Source organism: Aulonocara stuartgranti (assembly GCF_965226115.1).
Source record: "Aulonocara stuartgranti genome assembly, chromosome: 7".
NCBI lineage: Eukaryota > Metazoa > Chordata > Actinopteri > Cichliformes > Cichlidae > Aulonocara > Aulonocara stuartgranti.
In genome coordinates this window covers 51,320,375-51,335,614 of record NC_138945.1, presented here as the reverse complement: position 1 = coordinate 51,335,614, position 15,240 = coordinate 51,320,375, and the positions used below count along the sequence as shown (strand labels likewise).

General features: G+C 39.5%; 1 protein-coding gene across 4 annotated transcripts in view; it reads left to right on the top strand.

Annotated features, from left to right (window-relative positions):
- The window catches only part of shisal1b (shisa like 1b), a gene marked incomplete at its 3' end in the record, with an annotated part of 116,795 nt that overhangs the window by 52,657 nt on the left and 48,898 nt on the right, over nt 1-15,240 (top strand). For 2 of the 4 annotated variants that reach the window (XM_082539780.1, XM_082539775.1), the window contains exon 4: nt 2,518-2,761. The exons of the other annotated variants lie outside the window; for them this stretch is intronic. The remainder of the gene's footprint in view (nt 1-2,517; nt 2,762-15,240) is intronic. 4 annotated transcript variants of the gene reach the window in all.

The following is a 15,240-nucleotide window of genomic DNA, read 5'->3' as shown; positions in this document are numbered from 1 at the left end:
TTGGAGCACTTTATTTTTTATGAACTACTTGATTCAAACACTGAAGGCTTTTGTATAAAAGTATTATTATTATAAGCTTAAATATTTCACGAGTAGCTATATAATATTAAAATGTATCTGAAACCTATACCTCAGATTATTATATAAACAGTATGTGTTAAGTGAACTGGACTTATAAGAATACAATACACTTGGACATCTTGGTGGTGGTGAATCAGAAAGAAACAAGAGCCCGAAAAGCACTGAGCTTTGTCAGCCTGCAGTGGATGCTCCTCTAAATGCAAAAGGCTTCCGAGTGTTCGGTCAGTGCCTGTGTGTAATGTCTGTCTTGTGTCATGTTGAATTAATGTTTTTTGTGATTCATGACAAATCAAATCGAAATCACCTTGTCTGCTTTTTGCAAGGCTTTTGAGAGGGCAAGAGAGTTTGTCTCTTTCTTCCTCCCACCAATTTCAAAGGGATGCACGTATACACACGCACACACACGCACACACACACACACACACACACACACACACACACACACACACACACACACACACACACACACACAGGAAAGATAAAACACAGACCCTGATGTGCGTTAAGTCTGAAGAATTGACAGATGGAATCAAACAGTGAGAACAGATGAAAGACAAGGCACACAATATCTGTTGGTTACTGTGTGTGTATGTATGTGTGCGCGCACAAGTGTGTGTGTGGATATGATCAAAGCTAATCTTGCCTTTTCTTAAGGCGATCTCTCAAAACACAGTGTCACTGTTTGCTCAGCATAGGCCTGGTTGTGAATACATAGCTACGACTGGAATTACAGAATTTTTTTCACATCCCAAGGAAAGAATGCAGGTCAGCACCAAGTCAAGACAGGAAGTAGCTGCAATCTTTTTTATTATCTTTTTTTTTCTCTACATGCCAAAAGGCCTTGATAGTGAAATGAAAACCCCTCCACCTTCGTTTGCTAGATTTTAAATGTGTCTCATTTGAGAACCACTGGTGGAAGCCTTCAGGTCATGAAATGCCATCATTTCACTGCGCCATTTCACAGCACTCACAAAGGATTTATCAGATTTATAGTGAACGGGATAACATATTTCCAAATCAGATATGCATTTATTATCCTCTCAACCATGTAGCGTGATCTCAGGACACCTTGCAGGAGATTTAGTACAGCAGCTGAGAACCTCTGAGCACTGTCGTTTTCACATAAATATCGATAACTCAAATAACGTCACAGCACAGAGAGAAAAAAAGATGACTGATATTTGCTGAGACTTTGCACAGAGCTCATATCACATTTACATTCGTAACATTTTTCAATGCTGTGTTGCAGGTCTGCCGGGAGCAATGAGATCTATACTGCTAATAAATCTCTTGCCCATCTATCTTCCTTGTTGGGGGTCTCTCCTGGTTTCTTTGGAGTGATTATTTAAATGCAACAAAGCAAATTGGGGAAACTTAGATTAGCAGTGTGTGACTAGTATCAGAAGACCATTGACTGTGGGATTTAGATCAGCAAGGACATTGATAAATTGCATAACTACCAGAAGATAATTGGCCACTGAGCGCAAAACGTGATAAGAGTACAGCCTGTTTTAGCTCTGCAAGGATGAAGTAACTGGGATCTGTTCAGTTGCAGTAGTTATTTAGTGCACATCTAGTGGATATATTTTTTGGTACACAAAATTATGATCATGTTGTTTTAACACTTTTAGAATTTCCCCTTCTCGTACTCTGTGTTCCCTGTTGTTTCGTTTGAGCTATTAAAATTATATTGTTAGTTTTATAAATGGTCTTCGAGGTGATGAGTCACTCTTGTGCTGTCTCGTGCAGCCAAACCCAATGCAGTGCATGGAAAAACAAAGGTTTATGTATTAGAGGAGTCTGTTTCTTTTTACTGCATTATTTTCAGCCAGTCGCCAAGGACACCAGTAATCAAGGATTGCGCAGGCAGGACAAATGCAGAATGTCAGCAGATGTCCTTGGCTCTCTGCCCTTACTTGTAGTAGTTAATGCTTTTTCGTGACAGCATTAAGAATCACAAAATTAAAATCCATTGTTTTGTTTTTTTCCATCCCTCTTCTTCTCTGGAATTTGGAAAGATGGTAGATTGGTCGGGGTTTTTGTTCCTCACTCATGAAGAAAGTGTTCTTTTTCTAAATAACCACTTGGTAGACAGAACTTATTAAGTGCACTAAAGCAAATCTTATTAAGGTTAATAATATTTTTATTAAGATGGTTAAACACAGCAGACCAATGTACCAAGAGACTTTTGAGGTTATCCTAAGCAACGCTGATTCTTTTATGTAAACTCTCAAACTTCTTCCACAAATTTGTATAAAAGATTTCATGACAGTCTATCCAGTAGCGTATTTATTGAAATGTTTCAGTAAAGGCCAAAGTGGTCAAACCAGTCAAAACATTCCTACAGTCATGCTGCTAGCAGGCTAAATATTATTTCTGTCCACTCTATAGCTTTTTATGGTCCTTCTCACCCATCTAATTATTGTTGCAAACCAGGCCCCAAGCTTCCAGAGGACCTATATCCACACCACAAAGGAGAAAATGAGAACCAGTTCTTTGGGGGAAATGCCTCATTGATGCCAGAGGTCAGAAGAGAATGGACAGACTACATCAAGCTGGTGGGGAGGCAACAGTAACTCAAGCACTCATTACATCTAAGGTATGCAAAAGAACATCTTTGAAAACACAGCACATCGAACCTATAGCAGAAGAACACCAGACCAGATATCGCTCCCGTCAGGTAAGAACAAGGTTCACCAGAGTAGAAGATTAAAAATATATTATTTCGTCTGATAAGTCTTGAATCCCACTGGGACAGAATTTGGTGTAAACAACTTGAAACCATGACTCCATCCTGCCTTGTATTACCTGTTCAGGCTGATGGTGGTAATTCAATTGTTTGCAAGATATTTTCTTGGCCCAGTTTGGATATAGTTTCAAGTAAGCATGATTTAAACACCACAGCCCACCTCAGGATTGTTTCTGATCATATCCATCCCTTTATGCCTGCCATGCATTCAACTTCTGATGGGTGCTTCAAATAGAACAATATACTATGCCACAAAGCTCAAATGATCCACAGTGGTTCCTTGAACACGCCAGCGAGTTCATGAACTCCACAGTTACCAGAGCTCCACCAGTAGAGCACCTCTGGGATGTGGTGGAATGGGGGATTGACATGATGGATGTTCAGCTGATGAATCTGCAGCAACTGAATAATAGTATCATGGTAGTATTGACCGAAAATCTCTGAGGAATGTTTCCAGAATCTTGTTGAATCCATGCCATGAAGTTAAAAGGGGGTTCAACCCAGTGCTAGTAAGATGTACAGAATAAAGGGTGCTGAATACATGTGCCAAAACAAACAACCGTGTGAAAATACCTTGCGGGGCAGCTTAGGCCTGATGGCCACTGGGGTTGTAATGCACTGGCAGAATCCCTTAAGAATATGATGAATTGTAAAGGCATTTCCAGTCAGTCTGTTGTTTAGTCTGCAGAAATGGGAAGCTGTAAAACAAACGGTTTGTGAATAACAACTTCTCTCAGTGGTGAAACAAACTGTGCCTTCTATTAAAGGTTTTGCTTCATTTTGAACTGAGATCAATGCATTTACATATTGGTCATACTTGTTTCAGATAGAAGATAAAAGATACTGGGCAACAATGACATCGGTGCAAATACTTTTTCATACCACTGTATGAATTATTATGTTATTTTTAATCTTAGTCCATCCAAGAATCTAAATCACCTTCCTGTTCAAAGTTTTAGGAAACACTTGCAAGTCAAACAAAAGTACTTTCTATAGCTGCTTTGAAATTATGATTGCACACTTAGTTTACAGGAGGACTAGAAATGACATTTTATTGATTATGCCAACATTAAAAATGACAGTACATCCACATACTTTCTTTTATTGGAAAAAGCAACTGAACAGTTTATATTTATCCATCCATTGTGTAAGGCTACATGGCCTTCAACGAGTCACCGAGCAGATGGCAACTCCAATCAGGCTGCTTATGACTGACGGTCATGCCTGAAAACACACAGAGGTCAGCACTCATCTATAAAGCACATAGCTATCTATACAACACAGATAAGAAACATTCATGATAACATGAAAGCCTGAAATGTGCACTCACACCGCCTTGAAGCTTGTCAGTAGGGCAAAGAAAACCTTGTGAGTAGATAGATGAATTATTCAGAGTAATATGGTGTATAGTCTTTCACACCATATTCCCCTGGCTGTTGAGCTACACTCACCTTCACCTACCGTAGCTGAAAGTGTTTCCTATGTAACCACCACTGAAGTGCCATAAAATATTTAAAAGCAACTATAGTACCCTGACTGACCTAACCTTCTGTTATCATAATATGAAATTTCTCTGTATTTTGCCACTTATATAGTTCAGATTTGTGTCTGACCACAGCAACACTTTGTTAATGCTATCATTTTCTGTGCTCATTTTCCACATCAAACTGTAATTTATCTCACTGATCTTACGCAAAACATATGAAGCACATAAAATCGATTAAACAGATTTTTTGCATCATCATGCATTAGAATTCTCAAGCTCGGACTTAAGTGTGTGAATGTATTGGTACTGTCTTTTAATATCGTGAGTTTATTGAGGTCAGAGGTCATCTCATCAGTCATGGGTCGTGAGCTCCCCTCACATCCCCCAGGTCTCCTGATATTATGCAGAAGGACCTCTTTAAAAGCACAGCTATGCTAGTGTGCTCTTGAAGGCAATTCAATAACTATCTAATGACCGTGTGCAATCACATGAAAAGACCCTTATGCTGATTGACAATTAAAGTGATGATCATTATTCTCTTTCTAATCAGCAACAATTTCGGAGGAAAGACCTTTGGCCCATCCCATCCCACCCCCTTCCCCCTGCCATTTTCAGCTTCTCCAAATTCAGCTTGAAATCGAGGGTTTGTTGTTTATCAATTGTTTAATAAGTTATTGCAGTTCTTTACCTTTTCAGCCACCACAGGCCTATTTCTAATAAAAAGACTGTGGGCAGTTTTCAGGCATTGAGGAGAACACACAGGTTAAATTCAGTCAGGGAAGACTGTCACATGGTGTTAAACCCAACCTATTAAAAGTCTGCCTAAGTTTCTATATGGTAGACTTATGGCTAAAAGTAATATCAAGACTAGACAAAGTAGTTATGTTAGAACAGTAAGCACCCTCTACATTAAAGAGAATTGTAACTCCTGGGGATCTAATTAATTCTTACCATTTATTTGGCCCTGTCCAAAAGTAAACACTTTGTGATGTAAGTATGTATAAGGATGTATAAAGACTTTTTTTCTTTACAAATATGAAGCCATAGGGGGTTTAAAGGGTTACATTTGAAGCAAGGCTCTGTTATTGTGATTACTTTGGTCCAAAATGCTGCTGTTAGACTCCTGGGTCTACCTTGCAATATAAAGCACCTTGAGGCGACTGTTGTTGTGATTTGGCACCGTATAAATAAACTGAACTGAATTGAATTAGTCTGAAACGTCAACATATTTCAACTATCTTGGCAACATTATGCTGGTTACTTGTGCAAGTTAGGATTCATTTCAAAATACTTTTGTTTACTTCTAAATGCTTTGATGGGATAGCCTAAATAAATAAATATAAATAAATATATATATAGGTTGCAGCTCTGAAAACCTGGAATAGCCTTCCCGTCTAGATCAGGTTGACTGCCTCACTAACAGTTTTCAAGTAGCAACTAAAACCTCTTCTCTTTCTTTAAACTTTTTATTATAGATTTAATTTACAGCTGTGTCTTTCTGTAGGTTAGTAATTTTAACTATGTTAAGTTATGATTTAATATGTGTTCCCTTATTGTTTTGTAATTTTGTTCTACTGACTTCTGTGCACCAATACCTGTGCTATATAAATAAACTGAGGACCTTTTTTTAGTGCAGAGGGTAAGGCCACACAGTGTGAGTAGGTTGGTGACAATCCTTTGTGTCACAAGTTTCTGTTGTCAATAAATATGTCCAGTAAAGGTGGCACTGTGGTCGCAGTGTTGTAGTTACAGAGGAACCTTTAGAGATTTGGTTCCCACAGCAACTGTGCAGCTGTCATGTGGCTGTCCCTATTAACTACCAACTTATTTTAAATCCTTCTGGATAAATATGTGTCTAAAAGCCTCAAATGTAAACATAATACGAAGAGCCATGTTCAATGCTGACAGGCTTTGTGTGTTATTCTTGTAAAAGACCACTTGGAGGACTTTCTTTAAAGCCTGAATGGATGCTCTTGTTTGCGTCAGAGAAAACCTCATGATCTCTCTCCATTTCAGACACAGGGACAATATATAATTCAAACTCTCCTCACCTATCTTATTTATTTGTGACTTTGTGGACTGGTGCCAGCTGAACTACCTCCAGATCAACGCCAGTAAAACCAAGGAACTGGTGGTAGACTTCCGCAGGCACAAGCATTCTCCACTGCAACCACTGAACATCCAAGGTATGGACATTGAGGCTGTGGACAGCTACAGGTACCTTGGTGTTCATCTGAACAACAGACTGGACTGGACTCATAACTCAGACGCCCTCTACAGGAAAGGGCAGAGCAGGCTGTACCTGCTGCGGAGACTCAGGTCGTTTGGAGTGGAGAGCCCACTCCTGAAGAAATTCTATGACTCTGTTGTGGCTTCTGCTATCTTTTATGGCGTGGTCTGCTGGGGCGGCAGCATCTCTGCTGGGGACAGGAAGAGACTGAACAGGGTGATCCGAAGGGCCAGCTCTGTTCTAGGATGCCCTCTGGACCCAGTGGAGGTGGTGAGTGACAGGAGAACGGCGGCTAAGCTGTCATCCCTGATGGACAACATCTCCCACCCCATGCAGCAGACTGTGACAGCACTGAGCAGCTCCTTCAGTGGGAGACTGCGGCACCCACGGTGTGGGACGGAGAGATTTCGCAGGTCTTTCCTCCCCACTGCTGTCAGACTCCATAATAAAGACTTTAACTGATCAAGCACACACATCCATACATATGCAATAATACTAAGTGCAATAATCCTTTCTGTCATCGTTGTATTTTTACTCAGTTGTATATAGTATTTGTATTTGTATTCTATTTTTATCTTATTGTATATTTATTTTATTTTATTCTACTGTATATAGTATTTTATTTTATTCTATTCTGTACAGTTGTGTACTGTATTTATTCTTATTGTATTCTAATTTTTGCCTCATAACTTTTGCACTGTCCACTTCCTGCTGTGACAAAACTAATCTTATCTTATCTTATCTTATCTTATCTTATTGATAATTTTCATATACAGTGAGTGGTTTTGATACAATACAAGAGAAGACCACCAAATTAAACAAGCAAACTCTTGACCCCTCACTCCTGACACAGGTTCTAATTAAATAGTCATATTAAGACAAAAAATATATAAAACTTTGTATTCATTTTCTTTATTTAAATCCGTATCTAACACAAAAAAAGGTAAATCCATATATTCATTATGTCCAGTCCACAAAATTGGAACAAATGTTCTTCTTGTTGCTTTCATGCATGCTACAGGTAAATAAAGATGCTTTTTTTAATGTACTGTCTGTATGTGTAAGGCTATCTGTAAAATCTGAACATTGAGGGTTGAAGTGAGTAAAGACAAACTGGGGATGAGATGTTACAAGGTTGGGAAAGCCTGTGTTTTTGATGACGACTCTCCTATAATAAAAAGGTTTGTGCTCAATATAAAAACAACACTTCAATGCAGAGACCACTTTCAATCATCTAAACAGCTACCTGTTATAAACAGGATATAGTCATATGAAAACGTGAAAAAGAAAGTTTTCATAGGTCCTGTGAAAAACTAAGTACGCCTGTAGTCTTTCAGTAGGAGTTAAGAGGGTAAGTAGAAGCCAAATGCAGTTGGTTCAGTCATCATGAGCAAGTGTGAAAGCAAGCACTTAGGCGGTTTGCTGGTCTGGAGCATTCAAACATCTTTGAACACAATGCTGCAATCCTCCCAGGAGTGGGATAATCTCATCCCGAGTCAAACTGTGCAATACACAGGGAAATGGAAAGAAAACTGTGTTAAAGTTAAGTACAATTAGAAAAGAACTGACCACATGTCTCTTATTTGGAAGGGTTGCCAGGAAAAGGCCTCGTCTGCCTAAAAAGAAGCGCAGGTCAGCAGGTCAGGTTAGGTTTGCAATGCTGCGTCTGAGCAAACTACAAGACTGCTGGATCAATGTATTTTGGACAGATAAGATGAAAATGGAGATTTCTGGACATCATGCATAACTCCATATTTGAAAAAAACAAAAACAAATACAAAAACCAAACAAGCAAAGAAATGACTGTAGCATACGTACCAGCACAAACAAGTCATAACAACAGTCTTGCATGGTGGTGGAGGGGTAATGATTTGGGCTTGTTTTGGAGTATTTCTGTATACCAAAATATTCTAGACTCAAAATTGAGACCATCAGTCTGACAGCTAAAGCTTGGCTGAAATGATCCTAAGCACAGCAGCACATGTAGAACATAATGGTCCAGTCAAAGTGCTGACCTCAACCTGATTGAAATACTGTTTGAGAACCTTAAGAGGAATATGCATAAAGCAAACCTCAGAGAACTGAAGGAGCGTTTTAAAGGAGAGTGGGACAAAGATCCTCCAAAATGATGTGAGAGACTGATAAAGTCATACAGAAACAGTTGATTCAGGTTTTTGTGCCAAAGGTTGTTCTGCAAGCTACTGAATCATGTGGCGTTTACTTATTGTAGTTTTCACAGGACTGTATGCTATATTTAATATACTACGAGAAAACAAAAATCATCAACAAAAAACTTTTTTTTTTTTAAAAGCCTAATCAGTTTTTGCTACAAATCAGAACTGAGGATGGTTGTGCGTTGCTTGTGGAAGATTTAAAATGACTTTTTACTATCCAATCTTGATAAAAGAGGTCATTTTCAAGAGTTAGATTTGCCTTTCCTTGCTGGGAGCATGCCAGGCCTGCAAGAGCCATGAATCTACTCCTGAGATGTGAGGAGCCAGACTTCCAGGTGTGTTAGATTGGACTCGGGTAGACATAACAAAAGCCTCTTGCCACAAAGATTTGCAGTTTAATGTTGCTGTTTTTAACATTTAAAAAAAAAAAAACATTTTGGAGTTAATGCCAAAATGAGTTGTATTTCAGTTTATACTGCTGGATTGTTCCTCCCACACTTCTTCTCTGGTTTTAATTTGTAGCCCCACTTTGCTGAAGCTATCAGCAGATTTGGCATGGTACAGGAGCCTGAACTATAAAAGGCTTATTAGGCTTATTAGCAGAAAGTTCTTCAAGTACTTCACATAAAAATCGACACCTGAAGGACTTCCAGCCTACTTCTTGTCCTCAAATATGTCTCTAGTACCGTACATTGCATTAAAAAGAACTAAATTGCATTTTTCATTAAAACGTGAATTATTTGTTCTTACTAATCTTTACATAGCTGTTTCAATGACCTTTTCTTTTTTAACCTTCTCTAAGTTTATTGGTGCCCAAGAGTGGAGGGCAGGTCAGGATGAGATACTTCCAGTTCTTTACAGGAACTCTGAACTTGAAAACTGCACACGTCTCTGTGCTGAATGCTCTATAATTTGTGCTCTCCTTTCCCCCTTCTTTTTGTCTGATGTCAGACTCTCAGTCTTTGTTACTGTTAAAACCTGTCAGTGAATCCTTAAAAACTGCTAATTTACATCCTTGCTTTCATCAGTTATGCTACAGTAACTTCCATTTTTACAGCCCGCTGTCCTGATGCAGTGCTTCATTCCATTATCTATGCTGGAAAGAAAAAAAAATCCTTTGCAGCCACTGCTTCTAGCTGAGAGAATTAAACTGTGCTCCAAGAATCCCTACATTGTTTTCTCACTAATTATCCTGGACCAAATCAAGAGTGAAAGCATCAATCACTGGGAAAGACACAGTTGCTGTTGAGGTGAAATGCTATTAAACTTTGCACAAAAAAAACAACTTCATCTCGGGGGGCTTATTGCTGTAATGATGCATAATCTTCATTTACAAACACCAAAGCATTTCTTGTGTTTTATGACAGCAATAACGACTCCTCGTCTGTGACGGTGACCGCGACTGTGAAAAGCGCTTTATTTATTTCAATTTCTTTTTATCCCAGAGTAAGTTTTCACGTTGCCATTAATGCCGACAGTCACACAAGTCCCTTTTTAAAGCTTTAACACAAAACCTCATGCAAAATTTAAGATGGATCTCCAGTTTCATGAGTCTCTGTCAGCGTGACTGATGGTTTCTTTCCCCCACTGGGGCTTCAGAGTGAAGTATCACAATAGGTGACAGTGATCTGAGACTTTGTTGTTTACACACAGGTGGGGAGGAAAAAAGCAGAGGGACCATTGCCTGTTGCTAAATATTTTATGGAGCTGTCCTCTGTCATCTAAAAATTCCCTCAGCTTCTCCATACTTTGAATATGTTGAAAAAGAAAAGGGATTTTTAAGGACACTAAAAATAATTGATGCCTTATTATTTGCCCTCATAGCAAAATTTCAGGATAATCGCTACAGTTCTGGTACATCACAGACCTTTCAGACGCATGCCCTTATCATTTGAAGTATGTAAAGTAATTACTGGAGAGCTCAAATCCTTCAAAAGTAATTTTTTACATCCATAATAATGTCCAAAGTGTAAGCATTGAACAACAATTGCAGTGGTTTAATGATCTTGTTTGTTTTAGGGGGTAATAGCATCTTGACAATCTCTTTGAGTTTAATTAAAAAATATATTTTCATTCTTCCCCTGTGTCTGCTTTTTATCTGTACTCTTTTCCTGTTACTTCCTGTTACTTCCTCTCATTTTCTGGACTCCCTGGGGGTAAAACAGCTGGTTAAATATTCAATAATTTCACTTACAAAACTATTACAGAAAAAAATAACTGAAATGATTTGTTGATTACACAAATCTTTGTTTTTCTCTCTCGATTAACAGGTATATGATAGAATATTTTCCTCCTAATGAATGTCATATCATTTCTGATATTCAATTTTGAATACTTACCAACAGCACTGTGAGATTTAACACAAATATGAATCATTAGAGGATGATGGTGAAGTAATGGTAGAGCTGAAAGAAAAAGCACCACAGCTGAAGTGAAGCTTGGAAGCGTGACGACAGTTGCAAGAGTTCAAAGTTTGCGCAGAAGGATTCAGAGAGAGCAAAACTATTTCAGTGCCATGACTGAAATACCAGGACTGATTTGTCACTTGTGCTGTTGGACATGGCATTGATTGAACATATGAGTGATTTACAGAAAAAACAAAACTCTTTGGAGGAGTGATTTAAAACCTGTCAGAGAGCCTTTCTGCTCCGTCAGTATGGCTAAAAAGATCAAGGTTGAAAATGCTTATTTTGAGGTTTTACTTCATCACGATCCCATAAAATATATCCACAAAATTATGGTCTTGCCCAAAGTTACATGATGCACAGTGAAAGTTAATTTCTCTGCATGTAAATACGCATCTAACCTCCTTCCCCAACTCTGCAGATGTTAAATGTGCTGAGAGATACAGCTCAGGATAATAAGTATTCACCTTTTCAGTAGCATATTATTGTGTTCATAAGGTTTGTTGTTTCTGGAGGAGGAAAAGATGATTATCTTAATACCTTTCAGATGGCTGAGCAGTTTATGATTGAATCTTGTAATTTCTGATGTTAAGTGACACCCCATTGCTTTCAAGATGGGGTTTACAGCTTTGCAACAGGCAATGCTGCCTTCAAGGCAATTAAGAGAACACACTTTACTAACTGAGGGAAATCACATGGACAGCTACCCATTATGGGTTTGGCTAACAGAGAGCTGGGTTCTTTCTGTGTTTTTTGGCATTTTTTCCCTGCAGATTCTAATATGGCTTGGCAATCCTCTCAGATGGCAGCGCGGTCCCCGAACAGCAGCACCACTGCTAATGTTATGCTGACACTTGGACCCATCTCTTTCACTTAAACTGCTTCTGAGAACTCAGCCTTCGGGAATTACTGAACCTGGAGCCAACAGCTTGAATGGGTACAGCAGAGGCCCTTCACCATACTAATGACCCCTTGAGGGGATTTGGGGAGGAAAGAGGCGTCTGCGGCATCAAGATCCCATTTTCCTCTGGTCTGGGGATCATTGTGTCACTGCTGACTTCCAGAGTCACGCCTCTTCCTCCCCAGCCAATTCCAGCTGAACAGCCCACCTTAAAAGTTACCCTTTAAATGGCCACGTTTTCATTTTTCTTCATTAACCTTTTGAGTTAAAACCAAAACAAAAAAGAACTGCGCCCCAATTTCATTTGAAGATTGACTGAGTCATCAGACGTTTTCTATTATAGCATCTATATAAATACCAGAGGACATGTAATGACTTGTAGAGATTTAAACAATTCCCTGTTTGTTGTCTGACCTTTATGTGGTGTGCTTAAGCAGTGCCCCTGCGAAGTGCTTGACAACAGCATACACTCACTTTATAGCCAGGAGACAAAGTAGCATCAGCTGCAGGAATCAGGTTTAGTGCCAGGCTGCATTTTGCATAAGAACCTGAACTCTGTTTTTCCAAAGAGAGAAAACTCTGCGTTTGAGGATGGCATTTCAAAGGGTGAAATAAGAAGAATCATGGAAAAGCATTTTTAAATAGTCATTTTCTTGCTCTCAGTCCTTATAATACAAAGCTAAGTTGAAATAACACTCCTCCACCCCCCACCCCACCCTTTTTTTTTTTTGAAGATTGGAAATCACTGTATCAGTATCAAATAGCCTCTAGGTTTAATGGTGGACCGTGTAAGCTGATCCTCTACATTTACAGAGCGTCCTAAAAAGATTCAAAGAAATCTGGAGCTTGGCTGAAAGGAAGGAAACCGAAGCTAGACAGAATAACTCGTATCATTTGATTCTTGCAGTTGAAGCGAGAGGGACACTGAACAGAAAAGGAAACTGCACCAGATAAATTAAATTCCACATGTAAGAGGGTACAGGTATGATGGGGGTGATGAACGCCTCCATGCTGATTATTATTGAGCCCAGTTGCATGGAAGGCAATTAAGGCCAGGAGCTTGTCGTGAATACAACCTGACACCTCGCTACGGTCACTGACGCTCTCTGAGTACCGTCCAGTGGATAGAGACCTGGAAGTGAAAGCACCTTTGTCAAACCGCTGCAAGAAAAAAATGATTGATCTATTTACAGAATAAAAGACTGCAGTGCATTGGCTGGTTGACTGACATTGCAGGCATTATTTTGTAACCAAGTGCCACCAGCAAACTATCCAAAGAGCTTCCTTGCTTTGCATTTATTTATCCAGCAATTGTTATGCTTTTTTATTTTACTTTTTTTTTTGTGATGGCATATTACTAGTTAACATCAGTTGCAACAAATGGCACATAAGATGGCATGCAGATGAATGCGGTGAAATAACCAGCGACACTTGCAAAGTCTATATCTCTCCCGTGCATACCACCTCCTCCTGGCTGAACATCATGCAGCCCAATCACCACACATCCTGCTTCAGGCGTCCACATAGGCTCATCCTCCCTTTCATAGGAGCTGGCAGTTATCACAGCTGCCTCCTCCGGCTGCATGTGGCCACGTGTCTGGGAGCAACACCCACCACTCTCAACAGCACAATACCCAAAGTGCTCAATAGGAGCACTTCTTGCTTACCCGGTCAACAGGCCAACGTGCAGCATCCACACGACGCGGCCATATGTTCATATCGTTCGACTCCCCGCTTTTGAGAAATCCTCCATCACTTCATCAGTGGTGTAACTGAGCGTTTCTGTCACTTTGCCTGTGGCGTGTTTGCCAGTATGACATTTTGACACTTTATCAACATAACTCAGAAAGCTGTTACGCTGTCCCCTGAATCACCTTTCACCGATGTCTGTGACCTGATTGATCCAACACTTCATGGGCGTATTGACCCAGTATGCACTGTACATGGGGACACACTTAAGCGCTGTGGCTGCCTTCACACAACAGGGACCAGCAAAGCTTAAAAGACAAGCAGAGTATCACAGAAATGGCACATTTTGCGACAGAGTTTTCAGTAACAAAATAATTTTGCCTTTACATATGACAATATATGCACACAACAAAACAAACACCTGTTACTTGTTTATTGTTTAGTGGCATAAAGCTGGGCTTGCCAAAATGTCCCTTGAACTGTAGTTTTGGTTGTCTGCTACTATCAAATATGAACGTGCCAAGAAATAGTTCAAAAATGATTCATATCCTCCTGAGGCCCGGAAAAATTGTTTTGATAATTGAAGTATTGTGGTTAAAAGAAAAACGTTACAGCATTTTTATTGCATGAACAATAAAACGAGGAACTGATGGAAACACATCTGAACACTGTTTGGAAGGCATTATTCTTTTTCCTTTATGTCAGAGACATCAAGATCATTTATTACTTTGATGGGCCGCCTCATCTTGAAGAATCTGTCTCAGCTTAGTGAACTGGCTATAACTAGGACCCAGTGTATCTGGATCCTAGACTATCTGAGTCTTGCAATAAGCAGATATGTTCTGAACAGTGTTTCCACCCTTAAAACAACAAATGTTCTGGAGATGAGCACCTTCCTGTGGTTTGACATGTTTTTTCAGAAACCTGGTTGCCCGTGTTATATTTTATGTAAGCAGAGAGCCTCTAGGCTTGATGACTGTGGTTTGTCCTGTTTTCACATTTCAACCCATTTTCAACAGGGTTGAAAGTAAAGTTCTGATATTTAGATTTTCTTATACATAAGTGAACTATTAGAAACATGCATCAAATAATATGTCTAAACTGGAATTTATTTAAATTTCATCTTCTGTCCCTTGAAGTGGACATCAGATCTCGCTTGATCACAGAATGATATGACGGCTGAGTGAGGCACACAGGATTTCATTCAGAACTGTGGAAATTGAGTCAAGTTTTCGGGAGATGAGGTGGAGGAGGAGTGGGCATTAGAACAAGAAGGTGAAGGTTCAGACGGAGGGCATACCAGGTTTTGAGGAGCCTCACAGGACCAAAGTGACGACACCTAAAGTCCAGTATGGATAAGAAGTATTGTGTAAGCTAGAGCTCTGAAGATGTTTCTTGACCAATCCCACATGGAATCATATTTTTCACGGCAGCCTCTTTAACAGAGTTCCCACTTTCCAGTGGTCTTCCTTCTCTTCCTGCATATCAGTGACATGAAGATTATTTGAATCTGCCTCAACTTATT